The sequence below is a fragment of the Manis javanica genome, chromosome 10, assembly GCF_040802235.1.
Source record: "Manis javanica isolate MJ-LG chromosome 10, MJ_LKY, whole genome shotgun sequence".
NCBI classification, from domain to species: domain Eukaryota; kingdom Metazoa; phylum Chordata; class Mammalia; order Pholidota; family Manidae; genus Manis; species Manis javanica.
The window spans coordinates 84,996,639-85,018,840 of NC_133165.1; the positions used below are offsets into that span (position 1 = coordinate 84,996,639).

The window sequence follows — 22,202 nt, forward strand, 5'->3', positions numbered from 1 at the left end:
CCCCGGCGCCGTTCCCAGGCACCTCCTCACCGGTCCCGCCACCCTGCCTCCCCAGCAACGGGGGCCCGTCCCTCTAAGGCTTCCAAAAAGCGCTCGCCAAAAAAAAAAAAAAACTGCTCCGGTTTCTCTCCACCCGCCGGGAGCCGGGGGGAGGGGCGCTCGGGTCCCGCCGGGCTGGGGCTTGTATCTTACCCCCTTCACAAGGCGCTGGGTTCTTGCAGGTGTGGATGTAGTCTGGATGTTGTCCTGTGTCCTGTGGTCTCTATTTTAGGAAGATTTTTCTTTGTTATATTTTCATAGCTCTATGTGTTTTTGGGAGGAGATTTCCACTGCTCTACTCACGCCGCCATCTTGGCTCCGCCCCCTCAGAAGGTTTTATAGCATTTTCAAAAGGGGTAAAATTTTCCATAATTACAATACAGGGTTTTTTCTATAGGCTCATAAATCTTTTGCTGACGCCACATCCTGCGGTCTGGTTAGATGAGATCACCTTCAGAATGTCTAGGGTGGTTCTAGCAAGATAAGCTAGGCATGTATGATTAACTGATTTACGGTTGGCTAACTAAAGGTCACTACAATTGACACAGGCTAACTAACTTGTTTTTCAAGATTCTAATGATTTTCTTCTGGGTTAGGGGGTGGTATTTAGGCCTTAAGATGGCTGTACTTATGCTAACTTTTGATTCTTCAGATCCTACAATATAACTAATACAACTAATCCTGAAAGAGCAACAGGAAAGAGGACTGTGCCAAACTCCATATACACCTAGAAAAAAGAATAAACCTCATGGAACAGGGTAACATACCAAAGCCGTGGCCCAGCAGGACCCAAACCCTTCCCCCAGCCCAGTTCTCCAGGGGAAGAGAAACAGAGCAGGGAGGGAGTGGAGGCCTGGGACTGCTGAATACCTACCTCTGAATATCTGATCTGGGAGCACAAACATACATTTCATGGTGTTTTCATGGCACTCTCATGATTAGGGGGTTGGAAAGCTAAGACAGGCAGAATACCTGGAGAGACTGAGATTCCAGCCACTTGTGGAAAGCAGGGATCCATATCTGGTTGCTCTGGGACAAAAGAAAGGTGGGCAGTCTGAGACACTTCCTAACAGCAAGAGGGCTGCTAAAGGGCAAGGATTGCACAGAGCTTATTGCTTAGGAGAAAGGAAAGGCAGGCAAAGTTGTCTAGGTGCACTCTGCCCAAGAAGTTGGGAAGTTTCACGATTTTCAGGAACTCCAGCTCCCTGGCTGGCTACACAGCTCCAAGGACCACCTCTGTGATAAGCAGCCTAGTGTGCCTTTCTCCCAGCCAGCCCCACCTGGCTTGCAAACCAGCAAACCCAACCCTGGCATTAGGCTGGCCAGAGGGAAGCCCCGTCTATAGCAACTACAAACGCAAAGTATAGAGGCTTATACCTGTGTGCTCGGCCCACTGGATCTGGTGGTGGGGACAGGCACAGAGGCCAGGAAGCAGGAAACAGCTCTTTCCTCCCTGCAGGCAGCAATACCACTCCCCTACAACCCCCGACATTGCTTCAGGGGCTGAGCAGCTCCAGAGAGTAGAGCTTCTGAGCACTAGAGGGCACTATGTACAAATGAAATGCCAAAGGAACCTGGTTTAGAGTAAAATTATGAGTATGAATACAACCCCTGAGAAAGATTCAAATGAAATTGACCTCATGAATCTGCCTGAAAGGGATTTCAAAATAAAAATCATTAACATGCTCATGGAGGTAGAGAAAAATATTCAAGAACTCAGGGAGGAATTCCGGTTAGAGATCCAATCATTACAGAGCACAGTATCAGAAATGAAACATACAATGGAAAGTTTTAAAAGCAGGTTAGATATGGAGGAGGAGATGCTAAATGAAATACAAATTAGAGAAGAGGAATACAAAGAAGCTGAGGCATGGAGAGAAAAAAGGATCTCTAAGAACAAAAGAATATTGAGAGAACTGTGTGACCAATCCAAATGGAACAATATTTGCATTATAGGGGTATCAGAAGAAGAACAGAGAGAAAAAGGGATAGAAAGTGTCTTTGAGAAGGTAATTGCTGAAAAGTTCCCCAATCTGGGGGAGGGGATAGTCTCAGGCCATGGAGGTGCACAGATCTCCCAACACAAGGGACCCAAGGAAGACAACACCAAGACATATAGTAATTAAAAAGGCAAAGATCAAGGATTAGGACAGACTATTAAAAGCAGCCAGAGAGAGAAGTAAGATTACATAGAAAGGAAAGCCCATCAGGCTACCATCAGACTTCTCAGCAGAAACTTTACAGGCCAGAAGGGAGTGGCATGATGTATTTAATGTAATGAAGCAGAAGGGCCTCAAACCAAGAATACTTTATCCAGCAAGATTATCATTTAAATTTGAAGGAGGGATTAAACAATTTCCAGATAAGCAAAAGCTGAGAGAATTTCCTCTCACAAACTGTCTCTACAGTGATTTTGGAGGGACTGCTATAGAGGGAAGAGTTCCTAAGGTGTAATAGCTGTCATCCGAGGAGGTAAAACCACAGTAAAGAAAGTAGAACAGTTAAGGACTAGGCAACTTGCAAGATTAAATGAACTATCCCCAAAGTCAATCAAGGGATAGACAAAGAGTACAGAATATGATACCTAATATATAAAGAATGGAGGAGGAAGAAAAAGGAGGAGAAAAAAAAGAACCTTTAGACTGTGTTTGTAATAGCATATTAAGTGAGTTAAGTTAGACTCTTAGATAGTAAGGAAGTTGCCCTTGAACCTCTGGTAACCATGAATCTAAAGCCTGCAATGGCAATAAGTACATACCTATCAATAATCACCCTAAATGTAAATGGTCTGAATGCCCCCATCAAAAGACATAGAGTCACTGAATGGATAAAAAAACAAGACCCATCTATATGCTGCCTACAAGAGACTCACTTTAAACCCAAAGATATACACAGACTAAAAGTGAAGGGATTAAAAAAGATACTTCATGCAACTAAGAGAAAAAAGCAGGAGCTGCTGTATTTGTATCAGATAAAATAGACTTCTAAACAAAGAAAGTCACAAGAGACAAAGGACATTACATAATGATAAAGGGGTCAATCCAACAAGAAGATATAACCATTATAAATATCTATGCACTCAACATAGGAGAACCTACATATGTGAAACAAATACTAACAGAATTAAAAGGGGAAATAGAATGCAATGCATTCATTCTACAAGACTTCAACACTCCACTCACTCCAAAGGACAGATAACCAGACAGAAAAGTAAGGTGAAAGAAGCACTGAACAACACAGTAGAACAGAAGGACCTAACAGACATCTATAGAACTCTACACCCAAAAGCAGAATACACATTCTTCTCAAGTGCACATGGAACATTTTCAAGAATGGACCATATCCTAGGCTACAAAAAAAGCCTCACTAAATTCAAAAAGATTGAAATTGTACCAACCAGTTACTCAGACCAGAAAGGTATGAAACTAGAAATAAATTACGCAAAGAAAATGAAAAATCCCACAAACACATGGAGACTTCACAACATGCTCCTAAATAACCAATGGATCAATGACCAAATAAAAATAGAGATCAAGCAATATATGGAGACAATGATGATTCAACACTGCAAAATTTGTGGGATGCAGCAAAGGCCATGCTAAGAGGAAAGTATATTGCAATACAGGCCTACCTCAGGAAAGAAGAATCCCATATGAGGCCCAAGCCCAAAGTCAGTAGAAGCAGAGACATAATAAAGATTAGAGCAGAATTAAATAAAATTGAGAAGAACAAAACAAAAGAAAGCATCAATGAAAGCAGGAGCTGGTTTTTCGAGAAAATAAACAAAATAGATAAATCCCTAGCCAGACTTATCAAGAAAAAAAGAGGGTCTACACACATAAACAGAATCAGAAATGAGAGAGGAAAAATCACTACATACACCACAGAAATAGAAAGAATTATTAGAGAATACTATGAAAAATTATATAAAAACAAACTAGGTAAGCTAGAGGAAATGGACAGCTTTCTAGAAAAATACACCTTCCAAGGCTGACCCAGTAAGAAACAGAAAATCTGAACAGACCAATTACCAGCAATAAAATTAAATCAGTAATCAAAAAAACTACCTAAGAATAAAACTCCTGTACCAGATGGCTTTACCACTGAATGTTATCAAACATTTAGTGAAGACCTAATACCCAACCTCCTTAGTTTTCCAAAAAGTAGAAGAGGAGTGAATACTCCCAAACTCATTCTATGAGGCCAACATCACTCTAATACCAAAACCAGGCAAAGACACCACAAAAAAAGAAAATTACAGACCAATATCCCTGATGAACATAGATGCAAAAATACTCAGCAAAATATTTGCAAACTAAATTAAAAAATACATAAAAAAGATAATCCATCAGGATCAAGTGGGATTCATCCCAGGGATGCAAGGATGGTACATTTGAAAACTTCCATCAACATCATCCACTCCACGAAAAGGACAAAAACCACATGATCTCCATAGATGGCTGAAAAAGCATTTGACAAAATTCAACATCTATTCATGATAAAAACTCAACAAAATGGGTATAGAGGGCAAGTAGCTCAACATAATAAAGGCCATATATGACAACCTCACAGCCAACATTATACTTAACAGCAAGAAGCTGAAAGCCTTTCCTTTAAGATAGGGAACAGACAAGCATGCCCACTCTCCCCACTTATATTCAACATAGTTCTGGAGGTCCTAGCTACGGCAATCAGACAACACAAAGAAATAAAAGGTATCCAGATTACTTCAAGCTCTACTACAAAGCCACAGTCATCAAGACAATTTGGTGCTGGCACAAGAACAGACCCACAGACCAGTGGAACAGAAAAGAGAGTCCAGATAATAACCCAAACATATATGGTCCATTAATATATGATAAAGGAGCCATGGACATACAATGGTGAAATGACAGCCTCTACAACAGCTGGTGTTGGCAAAACTGGACAGCTACATATAAGAGAACGAAACTGGATCACTGTCTAACTCCATACACAAAAGTAAATTTGAAATGGGTCAAAGACCTGAATGTAAGTCATGAAACCATAATACTCTTAGAAAAAAAAACATAGGCAAAAATCTCTTGGATATAAACATGAGCAACTTCTTCATGAACATATCTCCCTGGCAAGGGAAACAAAAGCAAAAATGAACAAGTGGAACTATATCAAGCTGTAAAGCTTCTGTACAGCAAAGGAAACCATCAATAGAATAAAAAGGCATCCTACAGTATGGGAGAATAAATTCATAAATGACAGATCCGATAAGGGGTTGACATCCAAAATATATGAAGAGCTCATGTACCTCAACAAACAAAAAGCAAACAATCCAATTAAAAAATGGGCACAGGATCTCAACAGACACTTCTCCAAGAAGAAATTCAGATGGCCAACAGAAACATGAAAAGATGCTGCACATCCCTAATCATCAGAGAAATGCAAATTAAAACCACAATGAGATATCACGTCACACCAGTAAGGATGGCCACCATCCAAAAGACAAACAACAACAAATGTTGGCAAGGTTGTGGAGAAAGGGGAGCCCTCCTACACTGCTGGTGGGAATGTAAATTAGTTAACCATTGTGGAAAGTAGTATGGAGGTTCCTCAAAAACTCAAAATAGAAATACCACCTGACCCAGGAATTCCACTCCTAGGAATTTAACCCAAGAATGCAGTAGCCTAGTCTGAGAAAGACATATACACCCCTGTGTTTATCGCAGCACTATTTACAATAGCCAAGAAATGGAAGCAATCTAAGTGTCCATGAGTAGATGAATGGATAAAGAAGATGTGATACATATACACAATAGAATACTATTCAGCCATGAGAAGAAAACAAATCCTACCATTTGCAACAACATGGATGGAGCTAGAGTGTATTATGCTCACTGAAATAAGGCAGGCAGAAAGACAAGTACTAAATGATTTCACTCATCTGTGGAGCATAAGAACAAAGAAAAAAGTGAAGGAACAAAACAGCAGCAGACTCACAGAACCCAGTAATGGACTGAGAGCCACGAAAGGGAAAGGGGCTGGGGAAGATGGACAGTAACTGTAATGCAGTATGTGGGGGGGACTTGATAATGGGGGGAGTCTACTGACCATAGTGTTGTTCAAGTGACTGTATATTAACCATACCAATAATAATAATAATAAGAAGAAGAAGAAGAAGAATAGAAAGAACTTTGGCTATTTCATGGGCACAGGGCTTACCTTTGGGGTGATGGAAATGTTCTGGAGCCAGAGAGGGGTGATGGTCACACAATCCTATGAATGCACTAACTGTCACTAATGATAAAATTGACCTGTTTTTTACCGCAATAGTTTTTAAGAAAGAACATACAGATGAGAAAAAATGTTAACATCAATACTCACAATTATTTCCATATTTTTACTCCATTTCTGCCCTGGGACATAATTCATATTTGTGAAACTCAAACCAGAAAATACCACCCTTCAAGAGGAAATAAACTATCTCATGATGGTAGATAAACAATGGAGAATCCAGAATGACACTCCACTCCAGAATTCTAGTCACTTGCTAAGCTCTAACAGCGTTCTCTCTCTCTGCACCTACATAATTTTTTTCTTTCCCAAAGGCAGTTTATACTTTATGGATACCTGACCCTTGAAATTCATTCCTAGTACTGAAATACAACCATGTTAGCTAAATTCTTTACAGTAACAGGATAAAAGGGTAGAAACTAGCAGTTCCACCATCTACTTAACATGTTTACTTGTTTACTAGTTTTTGCCCAAATAATCCAGTGTAACAATCCCTCTCCACAAATATGGTCTTTTATAGCTAAACACAATACAGCTAGTCTAACCTTTAAATTAATTCATAGTCACAAAAAATTAAGATTGAGACCAGCAAATTCTCTTAGTTTATGAAAGTTTATTAAGGATTTTACCTGCTCTAAGTACCTCATAGAAGTTGAACCATATGTTATTCATCTTTTTGTGACTAGCTTATTTCACTTAGCATAATGCCTTCAAGGTTCATCCTTGTTGTAGCGTATCAGAATTTCTTTCCTCTTTAAGCCGAATAATCCCACTGTTATGTGTACAAGACATTTTGTTCATCCACTCATCCATCAATGGACATGACAGGTTGGTTCCATGTCTTAGCTACTGCAAATAATGCTGCTGTGAACAAAGGTTCCTGAAGCTTGGTATTCAATGATTTTGGGTATATATGCAGAAGTGGAAGTGCTGGATCATAGGATTTTATTGTTTGAGGAAATATCATTACATATTCCTTACCAGCTGCACAATTTTACATTCCCACCAAGAGTGCACAAGCATTCCAATTTCTCCACATCCTTAACATTTGTTATTTTCTGTTTTTTGATCATAGCTCTCCTGATGGCTGTGAGGTGATACCTTACTGTGGTCCTGATCTGCATTTCCCCAATGACCAGTGATGTTGACCGTCTTTCCTTGTGCTTATTGGCCATTTGTACATCCTCTTTGGAGAAATCAAGCCCTTTGCTCATTTTCTAGTCAGGTATTTTTTTGTTTTGTTTTCGAGTTGCAGAACTTTTTTGACATATTTTGGATATTAACCTCTTATCAGATTTATGGTATGTAATTGTATTTTGCCATTCCATAGGTTGCCTACTCATTAGCTGTTTTTAATATAAAATAGTGTGGCATCTGTGTCTTTTAAAATATTTAACTTTTTTTTCCACTGAGAGTCAAGATGACTAAAGGGCAGTGAGTTTTTAAGGTTTGCCTAGCAACTCTGGGATATGTTACATGGACCTATATTAGCATAAGGTGATCACTTCCACAGAGAATCTGAAACTCATATATTAAGGCCCCTCACCTACAGCAATAGCCCCGGCACTAAGGATACAAGCACACAGTGAATTGTACTTTTCATTCTGTTGTAGTATATACTCATATAAAAAAATTTACTTTTCAAATCCATTTTACATTGTACACTTCAGCAGCATCTATTCCTTTCACAATGTTGTACAACTATACCTGGTACCTAGCTCCCAAACATCACCACCCCACAACTCTGTGTCCATTAAGCAGTTCCTTCCTATTCTTCCTCCCCTAGCCCCTTGCAACCACCAGTCCACCTTCTATCTCCATGAGCAAAGTCTACTTCTGTGACTGCTCTACAGACAAAATTGAGCAAGGATTTTACCTGACTGTTATTTTCCTTCAGTTGTCACTAACCTTCAAGTAGCAGAGATAATTGCCTTAGAAAGTAAGAGACTATGATAGGAGACTCCATCCTCCAATGTATAAGGCATCAAGAAACCTAAAAAGTAGTATAATCTGCAAGTTGCTAATTACACCTAAGCATTACTTTGACAATGGATCCCTTTTTTTAATTCACTGTGCCTGGGATGAGCATGGTAAGAGATTCTCTCAAACCTAACAAAATCTCTGTTTGCAGACTGATGATTCAGGTCTGTCTTCCTACCTAAACATCCTTGACTTGTTAGAGAAGCCCTCTCTGGAAAACAGTAACAGTTTCTTGGTAACAAACAGGTCAGCTGCAATTATCACTGACTGAGCAGTTAGAAATAACACATAGGAAACATTTGTGGGGATCTGGGTATTTTAATGAAACCCTCTCCAATAATGAAGAAATTACAATAAGATAGAAAGAGTTAAGAAAAGACCCACTCATAATATAGGCAAATCCTCTTCTCAAAACAAATTAGGAGCATTACTTGAACACATTAGTACCCAGCATAGCTACATACTAAAAATAAATAAATAAAATAAAAAAGCCAATTATATCATGATTAAACCTGAGTTTTCAGCCCTGGCTCACTTAATCCAGTGTGTTAACAGAAGCAAGTCACTTAACCACTCCAGGTCTCTTACTTACTTCCTATAAGAGAATGGAGCTAAAAATCTCTTGATGAGGCATCTTAGCTCTAATGTGTTGCTAATACTGACCCTTCCCCATTTGTCACTGAATAACTATACCATCATATATTCTGTATTAAATTCTATACTTAACTGTTAAAATCCAGGATTACATTTTATTAATGTCATGTTTTCATGGAAATCCCTAAGCTCTTGAAAAGTTCTGGCTCCTTGCTAATATTTTGAAGAGAAAATCTAAATGAGAAAGAGTATTATTTACTCTTACCTTGTTTGGCATCATCACAAGCTGTTGGCCTTTACAAATAGATCCTGATTCCAGCTTTCCCAGGACCACAGTGCCCATATCCTGTTTACTTTAAAATAAAAAATCCAGTTTCAGACCTTTACTATATAAAAACCCAACGTGAAATCTTGCAGAGCTTATTCACAATGAGAATCTTTAGCTCAAGTGGTAGAATGCTTAAGATTAATCTTAAACATGGAATTGGTAACAAATATTCCATAATATTTGTATCATAAGCATATGTAAAATTATAATTCTAATAAGTAGTCATGCCTAAGATTTTAAAAGAAAAGGTACAAGAGACAGCACAAAATTTTATATCTGATCTGATTTGCTCAAATTCAGATTCTCTCAATCTCTCAGCTTAGTTTTCTCATGTATAAAATTGTAAAAACTATACTTTTTCAAGAAATTTTGCATGAGGAGGTAGTGAAAGAATGAAGTATTTGAGGAAGGCAGAACATTACATATTGATATTGCAAAACTTAAAAAGTCGGGCTGGGAGGAGAACCAAGATGGGGGCGTGAGTAGAGCAGCGGAAATCTCCTCCCAAAACCACATATATTTTTGAAAATACAACAAATACAACTAATCCTAAAAGACAGACCAGAAGATACAGGACAACAGCCAGACCACATCCACACCTGCGAGAACCCAGCGCCTCGCGAAGGGGGTAAGATACAAGCCGCAGCCCCTCGGAACCGGAGTGCCCCTCACCCCAGCTCCCGATGAGGAGAGGAGTTGGAGAGGGGAGGGAGAGAGAGCCCAGAACTGCTAAATACCCAGCCCTAGCCATCCGCACCAGAGCACAGACACAGTGCATGCGTGGGGTGCTGGAAACTAGGGAAACAGGACAGTAAGACCTGTGAGTGGGTCCCTGCAGCCAGCGCACTGGGAACAAAGAAAAGCAAGTGCTTTTTGAAAGTCTTAAAGGGACAGGGACCCCACAGCTGGACGGAAGTGCCCGAGGACACTTAGCCCAGCAGCTGGGAATCATGGGGAACTCTGGGCACCCAAACCCCCGCAGCGCAGGGCAGCGGCCCCTCACCGCGATAAACAGCCTCCCGCCTGATCCCCCTCCGATGCAGCTCTGCCATATTGGAGAAGCAGCCTGAGGCAGGCCACGCCCACAGCAACTGCAACGCTAAACTCCATAGTGACTGGGCAAGATCAGAAGCCCCATCTGCACACAGCTGCCCAGCACAAGCCGCTAGAGGCCGCTGTTCTCCCAGGAGAGGAAGGCCACAAACTGGCAAGAAGGGACTTTCTCTTACCCAACACACGCACCAGCTCCCTACAAATATATCTATCGCCATGAAAAGGCAGAAGAAATTGATACAGACCAAGATCACAGAGGCAAACCCTGAGGAGATAGACCTAACCAATCTCCCTGAAAAAGAATTCAAAATAAAGCTCGTAATCATGCTGATGGAGCTGCAGAGAAATATGCAAGAGCTAAGGGATGATGTCCGGAAGGACATTACAGAACAGAAAAAACCTCTGGAAGGATTTATAAGCAGAATGGATAAGATGCAAGAGGCCATTGATGGAATAGAAACCAGAGAACAGGAATGCATAGAAGCTGACACAGAGAGAGATAAAAGGGTCTCCAGGAATGAAACAATATTAAGAGAACTGTGTGACCAATCCAAAAGGAACAATATCCGCATTATAGGAGAATGGGAGGGAAGGGAGGGATAAGGGCAGGGAAAAGTAAAGGGGGTATTACGATTAGCATGTATAATGTGGGGGGTCATGGGGAGGGCTGTGCAACACAGAGAAGACAAGTAGTGATTCTACAGCATCTTACTACACTGATGGACAGTACTGTAATAGGTTTGTGGGGGGTACTTGGTGAAGGGGATACCCTAGTAAACATAATGTTCTTCATGTAATTGTAGATTAATGACAAAAAAAAAAGTAAACTGAGTAAGTGATGACACAGTTAGGAACGGTCAAGCATTGTAAGGCAAGGAAGACTGAGACAATCAGTATGGGGGGCTCTCTCATCACTTATAAGACATCCCAAACTGCAAATGGGGTTTATAAGACTGAACAGTACACACACCTCAACACCTGGTTCTACAACCAACTCTTAGATTTACAAATACACAATACATGCCTAAGGCTGTAAGGCACCTCTCAGGACAGTGACATCAGTCATAAGACTACCTCTATGTCTGCATAATGCAGCATAATAAAAATCTGTTCATGGTTTTACTTTTCAAAACACCCTATATTTATAACACATTCGTCTTCAGTTTGTACAGCTTACAGAGGCAGAGACAGGGTCAAGTACAAACAGCAATTAAGTTATTAATATTCACGTAATGATGACATTAAAGGGCCTCAAAATAAGAAGCTGACAATAGTTTCTCCAGGATGGAAGAAAAAAAGCTTATCCTTGCATTCAGACCACGGATCACATTACAACTCAAATGGCAATGGTGGCAACATCTGTGAACTGATGTTTTTGGAACAATGAACCAGAAAAATCACAGATACAGCAACATGTTCTTTACATTTAAACTTGTCAGTGTATTTGTACCCAGTCTCTTCTCTCATACACATCTCCAACCCTTTCTCATTCTACTCCTATTATTTATAATATACATCACAAACAGATTTACTGGCTACTAATGAGCATAGGCTTCAAATCTACCAGGTCCAAAGTCACTTGTTCATGGCTGGCAAACATACCCATTAGGGCTTGATTTCCAAGTCCTGCATGCTTCGTATCTTCTAGTCAAAGAGAAGTTAGTAAACATCCCAAAGAATGAAATCAGTTTCATATTTTCTAATGGTATCTCCATGTTCAGAAGATACATCCTCATCAAGAGCACACCCTCAAGTATTCAAAAAAGAACAACTCTAATTAGGTGGGAAAGTTTACCAGAATTGCACTAGTTAATAAAACTGCTATACCTCAAATTAAAAGAAACTAATGCTATAGTTTATGATAAAGGAAGATTAATGAACTGGCTCTGATACAAGGTATATTACCAAAAATTTTAAAACAAGAAGTGAAAGATTTTACCAAAAGACAGTCAGGCAACAGAACTGCCTATGGTTTAACACAGATGATAATGTGAATCTTAAAACTGTTACTTAAAATTTGATAATGGTGCAATAAGCCAGACACAAAAGATCACATGTACAATTCCATTCACATGAAATATTCAGAATAGGTAAATTCATACAGGCAGAAAGTAGATTGGTGGTTGCCAAAAGCTGGGAAAATGGGAGTGTTAAATGACTGCTTAGAGAGTATGATTCCCTTTGGAGGTGATGAAAACGTTTGGAACCTTGAGGTAGTTGAGGTGGTAAGCTGCAACGCTGTGAATGTACCAAATGCCACTGAAACTGTTCACTTTCAAATGGTTAATTTCATGTCATATGGATTTCACCTCAATTTTTAAAAACACAATTTTTTTTTAAAGATTTGATTATGGATAAAAGGACTTTAACACAGAGACTCTTACTTGGCCAGTTCATGGGTACAGTGAAGGCCACACTCGTGGTGGGCTGTGAAAGCCAGGTTTCAATTCAAGTTATATTTTAAATATAATGTCTGGCCAATTCTTAAGGTGCTTAATCCACATAGTTCATAAATCAGCAACTGAAGTGTGTACTGCTTTAGATATATAAAACTAATCTTTCATCTCTTTACACACAAAATAACAATATGTAAAATTCATCCTACTTAAATTTCTTAGTCCTGTTGGCTAAATGGTGTTCATTATTAATGAATAAAAACTTCAGTGCCTGTTGCAAAAGTCACAGTGTCTTACACTACATTGAAGTGAGAAACTGTGTGACAAAATTCTGTCCAATACAAGCTTCTGCAATGATGGAAATGTTCTGTTTCTGTGCAGTGATATGACTGTCACTTAGCCACATGTGCCTATTATGCACTTGAAAGGTGGCTGTGACCAAGGAACTGACTTTTAAATTGAAACATTTAGTTCTAATTAATTTAAAGAGCCATAAGTGCACAGTTCTAGATCCTCTTAAGGATTCTCCTTAATTGTAGTACAAAACTTTCCACTTTTATCCCACCCCCCACCCACCCCATTACCCAGCTTATGATGGCTCTTCTGAGTTCCTCTAAGGTAGGACCCTTCTTGCAGCTGTAAGCACACCCACACACAGATCTCAGTTCTGGTCCCCTAAGACATTAGAAACTTCCAGAATGACTGTGGTTTTCTGAAATACAGAGCCTTTTCCCTCCTCCTGTAAAGTCTCCACAGGCTGAAATGGTGTACGTACCGAGTAAGCATGTAATTCATTGCGCCTGGACTGCAGCTGTTTCTTCTGGTTTTCATAGGTCACTAGTTCCTTACAGTCTTATCACTTCAGTTTTCTCACCATCTGTAGCAGTCTACCTATATATTTACTGCATCTCTATCAGGGTTCAATAGACTAAAAACAACTTTGTATGTGTCAGTTTTCCAAGAAGAGGTTAGAGAAATAATACTGAAGAGATGCTGAAGTACAGTTTGCATAAGGAACTAAAAATTCTCTAGCACCCAGATGACCATACACTCCCAACCAAATCCGCCTGCCTGAGGTATTTTTCTCCCACAGACAATACTGAAAACCAGTAAAGGCAGACATCACAGCTGAACACCCACACAACACATGAAATGTCCATGGTTTTGCCTTAACTACCTATGCTCTCAAAATAAAAAGGTACAATGGCTACAGTGGTGAACAGAGCTGTTTCAAATTATCTCACATTATTTCCCAAAATGTAGGAAGAAATAATTTCAAAGTAGAGCATTGCCTACTTATCACAATATCACCCTGCTACTAATGAGACAGAACAGGGAGGTGGTGCCATAGACCACAATCTCATGGACTCAGTTTCTGAGAAAGTGTCTCAGCCAAAAAGACCTTTTAATAGCAAATCACAGGGAAAGGACTAGCTGAGTTATTATTACTAGAATAAGCTTTGAAATCAGATGTAGAGTCTAACCCTGGCTCCTCCACTTACTCAGAGATGTCACCTCACTTATTTAGCTTTTCTGAGCCTTAATTTTCTTACCTATAAAATCAGTCAACATAACCTCAAGAGACTGTTGTGAAGATAAAAGCATATGAAGCAAGTAACTGCTCAATAAGTTTATTATTACAAGCTTTCAAAGCCCCACATTAACAAAACTTTTGAAGAATAAACACAAGAAAGGCAAATTCTAGGGCCTCTTAGGAAATCCATGCTGGTGGGTGGTCAAGATGTGGCCCCAGGGATGCCCTTCTCCCTGGTCAAGAGCACTGTGTAATGGAAAGGGCACTAAGCTAGCAGTTGGCAAACAGAGATTCCAGACTCCACTGTCACTGAATTGGAGTCACTGAGTATCTGTAGGCCTCAGTTTCTTTATCTGACAAGACTGTACTACTGCCAGGGTGACTTCCAGCCCTAACATTCTATGAACTATTCATTCACTAAAAGCAATGACACACATCCACTGGAGTGGGCTTTCTGTAGAGTAACTATGATACACTATGTTTTTCAAACAACCCTAAAACAAAGGTTTATTTATAATTTATATCCCATTTACTTCAAAAAAAATGTAGGTGAACTTAAAATACTTTGCAGACAGCCCCATTAAGGTACAAAGGGAACAGAAATACACTTACCTGCAACCAAAACCAACCATCCAAAGGAGTTAAGATACACCACTGAGTAGTACAGTGACCCACTGTGGTTCTACAGAAATGATCAACCCAGAAATTGCCCCAACAACATTCTAAGGCATGCATTTTCTGCTTGGTTCAAGGTGAGTGGCTTACAATTACCTGGTTGGAATGTGGTATGGATTGGGTGTAACCACTCTTAGGTTAAGCTGGTGAAAGACGCTCAAGAAATCCTTACTGTTTCTCTCACCTAGGAAGCAGAATTATGATAGAGAACTGGTTCAACTTGGAATACTGTAACAACTGGATTTCCTAAAACAAAGTCACTTAGGAAAAAAATACACCTACAGCCTAGCCTGCTTTGTTAAAATCTACTGAAAACAACGACACCACTTTTAAGCTTTGGTATGAATCAACAAATGACAGCTTAAAAAGGAGCCTAAGGATGTCAGAATAATCAAGAACTTTCAACTAGTGGCCATATTCTTGCTTCCCAATAATTTAAGAACTGTGAATATAATGATGAAATTCTAAATTAACATGCCCAATAGACATACCAGTAAATAAAAGCTGCTCCAAAGAGGGTCTATTCTCAATCAAAATTTCATAATGGCAGTAACTCACTGTTGTTAAGTATGAGCACCACGCAGTGAAAAAGGTAACTGATGCTCTACTCTAGCAATTTCCTAGCAAGCTGAAACAAAATATTGAAACACAAGAAATGTGAATTTTATGTGAATTATATCTGAACTTAAAAAACACTTATGTTATTCACTATGTAAGAATGTGTTCTCCATGTGAGAACTTGTTCGTTATGCTTCAGAAGATTGGAGACTGACGAAAATTAGGCTTGGGGTGGATTAATGATTGTGCATTGACTCCCCTATACAGAATTTTATTGTTGTTAACAACCACTTGATCAATAAATAGGAGAGATGCCCTCACAAAAAAAAAAAAAAAAAAAAAAGTACACACTTCCAATTGTAAAATAAGTAAGTAACCGGGATGTAATGTATAGCATAAGGAATATAGTCAAAATATTGTAACAACTTGGTATGGTGATAGCTGGTACCTAGAATTATCATGTCTATAAATGTTGAATCACTGTGTTGTACACCTGAAACTAATGTAATGCTGTGTGTCAACTACCCTTCAATAAAAAATAATTATCTACAAAAAAAAAACAAAACACTTATGGTATTAACAAAGAACAGGTACCAGAAAATGTATCTCTAGGTTTATGATTAGGATAAGATTGAAATGATTTACACAAGGGCACCTATGAACAATTCCTCAGCTCAGCTTTGAAACCCTCTCAACCATGTTATGTCTTCCATTAGAGTAAACTGGGGGTCTGACCTCTTTCTAGACTCCAGGACCATGATTAATTCATCTTGTGGTGTCACTTCAAGTGCCTGGCACAGTATCCTGCATTCTGTAAACACAAAAATGTTTGTTCATTAATTGGTATACATCATTCAGAGCAGAAACCAGACTTACATCTCAAAAAATTCCATTCTAATACTGCTAACTCACCACAAAAGGCTATCGAATCCTTTTCATTCCTTTCTCTTCGACTAGAAAAACATTAATATTTTAATACTTTAAGACATTTCCTCCCCAGCAAACAAAAACAAAATAAGGCTTAAAATCTGTCATCTACTGTACTTCCCGCCCTGAGAAATTTTAATCGCTATCTTTTCTTGCAGTACAATTCCAGAGAAGGTGAAAAACAAGGGACAGAAGAATTCCATGTACCAAACCTGCAGTAAATAAAAGCTGCTCCAAAGAGGGTCAATTCTCAATAAAAATTTCTTACCAGTTCAAACAGCTGCTCAACAAGGAAAGCACTGGTTCATGTAATGCCTTCACTTACTCCCTAAATCCTCACACTGGAGCCATTTCAAGCATGTAGAATTATGAAATAAGAGCCCAAATCTAATAATTGCTTAAGTTAAGGTAAGAAATCACTAGCTAGAAAATGAGGTAGGAAAAGAAATAACACTCCTGGAACAGTATTTTCCACTCACCTCCTCTGCCTACTTTAGTTACTGTCCCACTGAAGACTTTGTTACTGTAGGGATTCCAGTCTCATGGGAAAAGGAAAATCCAGTCAATAACCTCATCTATCTTCTATCTAAACTTATCTCTCAGTCAACAGGTATCACTTAACATCATAATAAAGTCTAAGAGCCCTTCTGAACAAAAAATTACGTAAGATTCTGCACTCTGGTGACCCTGAAGAGGTCACTTTTGAGACTACTCAGTGATTAACAAGCATCCACCACGTAGTAGTGACGGTTGCATTAACTTTGTGAATATACTAAAAACCACTGAACCATACACTTAATGGTGAATTCTGTGATATGTGAATTATATCTGTGTCACTAAAAAAAGAAGAAAATCCCTTCCTCATAAAAAGACACCCATCAAAAACCAAGTACTATGAAACACAACATTTCTCTTTAAAATTCAGGTTCCATAATACAATGTGCTACATTTTAGAGATAGTTCCTCCTCTGAGGACTGCTGGTTTTATTCTATACTCATTTTTTACTGGCAGAGTTCTGAGAGATGTTAAGGGAGGGATGGTGGAAAGGACACCACACCATTACTAGAGAAGCCTGGTTGTTCTACAAGTCCAAGTTCTATGCTCTAAAACTTTTGTGTCCCCCACCAAAATTCATATGTTGAAATTCTAATGCCCCATGTATTGGACTTAGGTGGGGTTTTTTGGAGGCCGTAAGTCATAATGGCAGAGCCCTCACGAATGCATTTTACAAAACAGCTCTTTTATAAAAGAGGCCCCAGGGAGCTCCCTTGCCCCTTCTGCCACGTGAGAACAAGAAATCAGCAATCTGGATCTGAGAGAGGGAAGAAGGCCCTCATCTGACCAGGCTGGCACCCTGATCATGGTCTTCCAGCCTCCTGAACTGTGAGGGATAAATTTTGTTGTTTACAAGCTACCCAGTCTGTGGTACTGTACTACACAGCAGCCCAAATGGACTAAGACACCAAGTAATCCTGAATTAAATCACTAAACTTATTTGTCATTCAACAATAAAAAAGAATGAACTGTGTACAAATTGAAACTCAAAATAAGTACATTCTAGCATAGAAAATGTTTGTTCTCTTACACAGAACCCTTGTCTTTCACATTTTCATTCATTTCAGGACCTCTACTTTAAAGAGCATCACATAGTCAATTTACTTGGATCTGCAGAGAATTGAACTTAAATGAATTACACTTGGTTACACTTAATTTGTATTCTACTTAATCATTCCATTGGAAACCTGTATTACTTTTTCAGAGAGTGAAAATCAACACTGAATCCCAAGTTTTTACTTGGGAGGCTGGAAACAGGCATAACCACCTAGCAGCCTTCTACTTAAGGTGGATGACACTGTGCAAAAACTTTTACAGCGACTGGCTGCTCAAGGAACCACCAGAAAAACCCAACTAGCCTGTTTTCAGGAGAAACGACAGATATTCATCCTGGACAGGAACACTTAAGAAGTCATTCAGTGTTCTATCTCTAGACTTCCTCCTTCAAGAGCTCTTCCTCCTATCCAGCTTAAAAACAGGGACCCAACCACAAATTTCAACAAGGGCTTAACAACCAAAGAAAACATGCTCTCCTTGTGTTCATTTCCTCACTATAAAAAAACTTGCAACTTTTATGGCTCCCCCTTTGTAAATTTCTAAGAGCTAGTTCCAATTTTTTTATCTGCTTCTTCCAAGCATAGTTCTCTGCTATGATAGTGCTCCCACAGGTCCATAAAGTACCACTATCATAGCAGAGAACTATGCTGTTGAACCCTGTATGGGTTCAAACATGCAAGCCAACAGTCCCACATCTCTCTGGACCTCAATTTAGAAACCATTCTTTTCCAAATAGACAACCCTAAAGATGAAACTTTTAAAAAATATGAACTGGCATTTTGTAGAAGCAGTTGACAGTTAGTAACACCAAAATAGTTTGATAAAACTGAAAAAAACTGACCACCAAGTAACAAAGAAAGTACTTCTCTTATAACCACTTCCTTACATATTTTTACATCTCCACTTCTAACAGTGTCACAGAGAAAAGGATTAAGAATAAACCAGCAAGCTGGCACATGCCAGTAAGAGGAAAGAAAGCTCTCCTACCTAACAGGTAAAGCCTAGTCACCCAACTATGCCTACTCCAGATCACTGCTCTGAGGATGGCTGTCCCTTCCTGACTCACTGGCTGATGGGTGAACAAGCTGTAAATGGAGTTCCAAGTCTAGCCAGAGTGGTGCTGGTGGCTCCAGAGTGAGGAGGGACAGACAAAAAAGAATAAAGAAAATGGCTGGATAAAAGGAATCTGCAAGATAAGGTATGGGGAAATGGGTACTTTCAGGGGCTGGTAAATGAACTTTATTTAAGTAGGCCAAAGGCTTGATCTAAGCAAAGAAAAAAAGGCTAAACTTCCTTGTTCAAAGGCAAATCATCAAGTAAAATCAAACAACCAAATTAAAACTGTGCTCATGTAATGTACTTACTTCACAGAAGTTCTCCAAATTCTCTGCCTCTATACAGAAAACTGTAGCAAGTTTCTGAAGAAGCTAAACTCCCAGAGCACTTTCATGATATCCATTCATCTAAGAAATACAACGTGGAAGTTCAAAAAGAAATCAACAATCTATTCTCACAAATTGCTAGGAACATCTGTGATCCGGTTCACCAATACCCTGGCTCACCAAGGTACATTCCTTTCTCTCTTTAACCCAATATTGACAGTTCCTAAAATAAGCACTTTTTTATACAGGGGAGAATAGTTAACTTCACTCATTTGACATTCCCACAAGATCAGTACCTGAAAGCATGTCATCCTATCACTTAAGTAGCCCCTAAATACAGAAAGCTTTTTAAAGACCAAACCTGACTTGAAACCACACAAAACATTCTACTAGCTATGGTCAGAATGGCACGTGACAACTATTAAGCTATAATACCAAGTATCTGAACAGACTAATTACTCACTAATTACGTGAACATAAAGAGTGACTTACAATACCAAGCAGCCTGAATAAGGTATCCGATTTTGACGCAATTAAAATTCTAAACGTGTCATTAAGGCGAGAAGTCCCACTTAAGAAAAAGGGAACACAAATCAGTGTAGTTTCCTATACACATTACGGGAGGTACTCTTACTTTTTGACACTTTGTGAACTTGCTTACACAATGCTGAGGACTAAAAGATCTCTTAAGTGTTGGCCAACAGCTTCTGCCGGATCACAGGACTGCAATGCATCTTGGGATTCCTTCAGGACACTTCGGTGCCAGATATCCAAAACGTTAATTACAGTTTCAATAATAGAAATTGGAGCAAGAGACGCTCTCTCGCCTAGGCATAAGGTGAAGGGAATTCGAGCGCTCGTTCTCCCAGCTCCGCGGGGATGGCTCGCTCAACGCCCACCCACCTCCTGGCTCCATCTGTCCCACGTCTGGTCCTCGTGGCATTGATGGCCGCGGGCCCTCTCCGTCCCATACGGTTCTCAGTTCTAGTGGGTGGCTGCGACCCCCGGGGAAGGGACGGGCCCCAGGTCCCTCCCGTGTCGCCTACACGCGGCTACCGCTCCTCCAGGCCCTCCGCCGCGCCCGGGGCCCCGCCTCGGACCACCCCACCCAGGGCTGCCCGCGCCCGGCGCCGCTGTCAGCGTCCCACTTGCCGCCGACCCCGAAGCCGCGCGTCCCCCGCCTTGCGGGGCGAGCCGCAGACCCATACCCCCACCCCACCAAGGTGGGCTCCGGTCCCCCGGGCGGCTGCTCCCGCGTCCCGTCTCCTTTACCCGAAGGGCCTCCCGCGCCACTGCCGGCTCCGGCTGGGCCGGGCCGCGCAGGAAAGACGGCACGAACTCGGCGGCGTGGACGTTGGGCACGAAGGGTTTGGCGCTGACGTTAGGCTGCCGGCTGAAGGCCGCGCTGAGGTGCTCACGCTGGGCCTCGGCGGGCGCCGCCGCACGGGCCCGGCCCGGGGGCTTCTATGTCCGCCAAGTCCCAGCAGACGGGCGCTGAGTCGCTGCTGCTACCGCCGCCGCCGCCGCCGGCACTGCCCAGATCCAAGACCGAGGGGGCCGCGTGTGTGATGAAGAGAGGGCGGGAAAGGAGGCGGGGCGACGGGCCGGGGAGGAGCAGGCCGCGCTGACCCCAGGAAGTGGGAGGCCGAAGGGCTGGGGGCTGGCGACCGAGTCCCCGGCGTCGCCACGGCACCAGCTCCAGTCCCCACTCCGCACTCGCGACAACGGTGGCGGCGGCTCAACCCTCCTCGTGTGGGCCAGCCGATGTCCTCCCACCCAACCCAGGCACCTCCGACTGCCACACCGGCCATCCCACGCCCGGCGCAGATTGACCCTTCTCCGCCACCCGTACCTTAGCCTCGGTAGTTCTCGGCTCCGTTCGTCCCCACCGGCTATGAAGCACGGCCAAAGAAGGAACTACGAGTTCCAACAGGGCCCGCGCGTCCCCGCTGCGGTTTCCCGGGGGCTGATGGGAGTCGGAGTTCCGCGGCCGGAAGCAACCGGAAGAGGCTCCGGCTCCCAGCAGGCAGCGCGAAGAGGCGGAGACCTGGTCGCCCTCGCGGCCCCACCTGTCACCGGGTGGGGCTAAGGCTGGGGTGAGTCTTGGCGCGGCTCCGTGCTGGGCTTCCGATCCAGAGCCTTTCAGCCCTCGGGGGATGTCCACTCTGTCCTGTGAGGCACAGGATGAGGGAAAACCGACAGCAGTTCTACGGGGGGATAAAGCTTTCAACCCCTGGAAATTCCTTCCCTTTCATCAGCCTCAGCGTTCTGTCTCAGTCTCCCTACCTTCACTCCCTTCCCACCTTTCTTCTCTCCGCCTCGAGCAAGATTTTGTCCTACATTAAGACGCCCGACTTAGAGCGTCTCTCATTTTATGTATTCATTTGGTAGAAGATACAATAAACCGTAAGACATTATAACTAACCTACAATGTGGTTCGTTAAGCACTCGGGTCCAGGCTCCGCCCCAGCAGATGACATTATTAACTGGAAACCCTCGATGATTCACTGTCTGACGAGTCTTCCAAACTTTTCCATCCCTTCCTCCTCCCCGTCCAGAGCTTTGCAAATTAAACAGGATTGCCATGTTCCATGACGTACCAGCTGTACCCAATTATTAGGGTGAGTTTGGTGCTCCAGCTTCTTTATGCACCATTAAATGAAGTGGTTTTCTTTTGAATGGCCAGATTTGCTGTAAGTATAACCTCAGTACTTCACTGATTGCATCTCACCGTGACTGGGTGCATTTAGGTCAATATGGGAAAAGCACGAACGAAAGACAAAGATAAATACTTAGACCCAACTGCATGAAGTAGGAAAATAACGTTGCCCTGAGCATCTGTTGTTTTGCTGTAATT

The 22,202-nt window shown here is 41.4% G+C and overlaps 1 long non-coding RNA gene across 15 annotated transcripts; it reads right to left on the reverse strand.

The window, feature by feature from the left end:
- Positions 1-541: 541 nt before the first annotated feature.
- Positions 542-21,303, reverse strand: LOC108385102 (uncharacterized). Of its 15 annotated transcripts, none has more exons than XR_012121480.1 (4): positions 20,007-21,004; positions 19,328-19,426; positions 14,963-16,377; positions 542-9,233 (listed from the first exon to the last, which is right to left on the reverse strand). It is a non-coding gene; the product is annotated as an uncharacterized lncRNA (long non-coding RNA). The 15 variants fall into 15 exon arrangements; XR_012121478.1 differs by having other exon boundaries at positions 14,963-16,235; positions 16,337-16,377; positions 19,328-21,004; XR_012121481.1 differs by having other exon boundaries at positions 14,963-15,494; positions 16,160-16,235; positions 16,337-21,004.
- Positions 21,304-22,202: the final 899 nt, after the last annotated feature.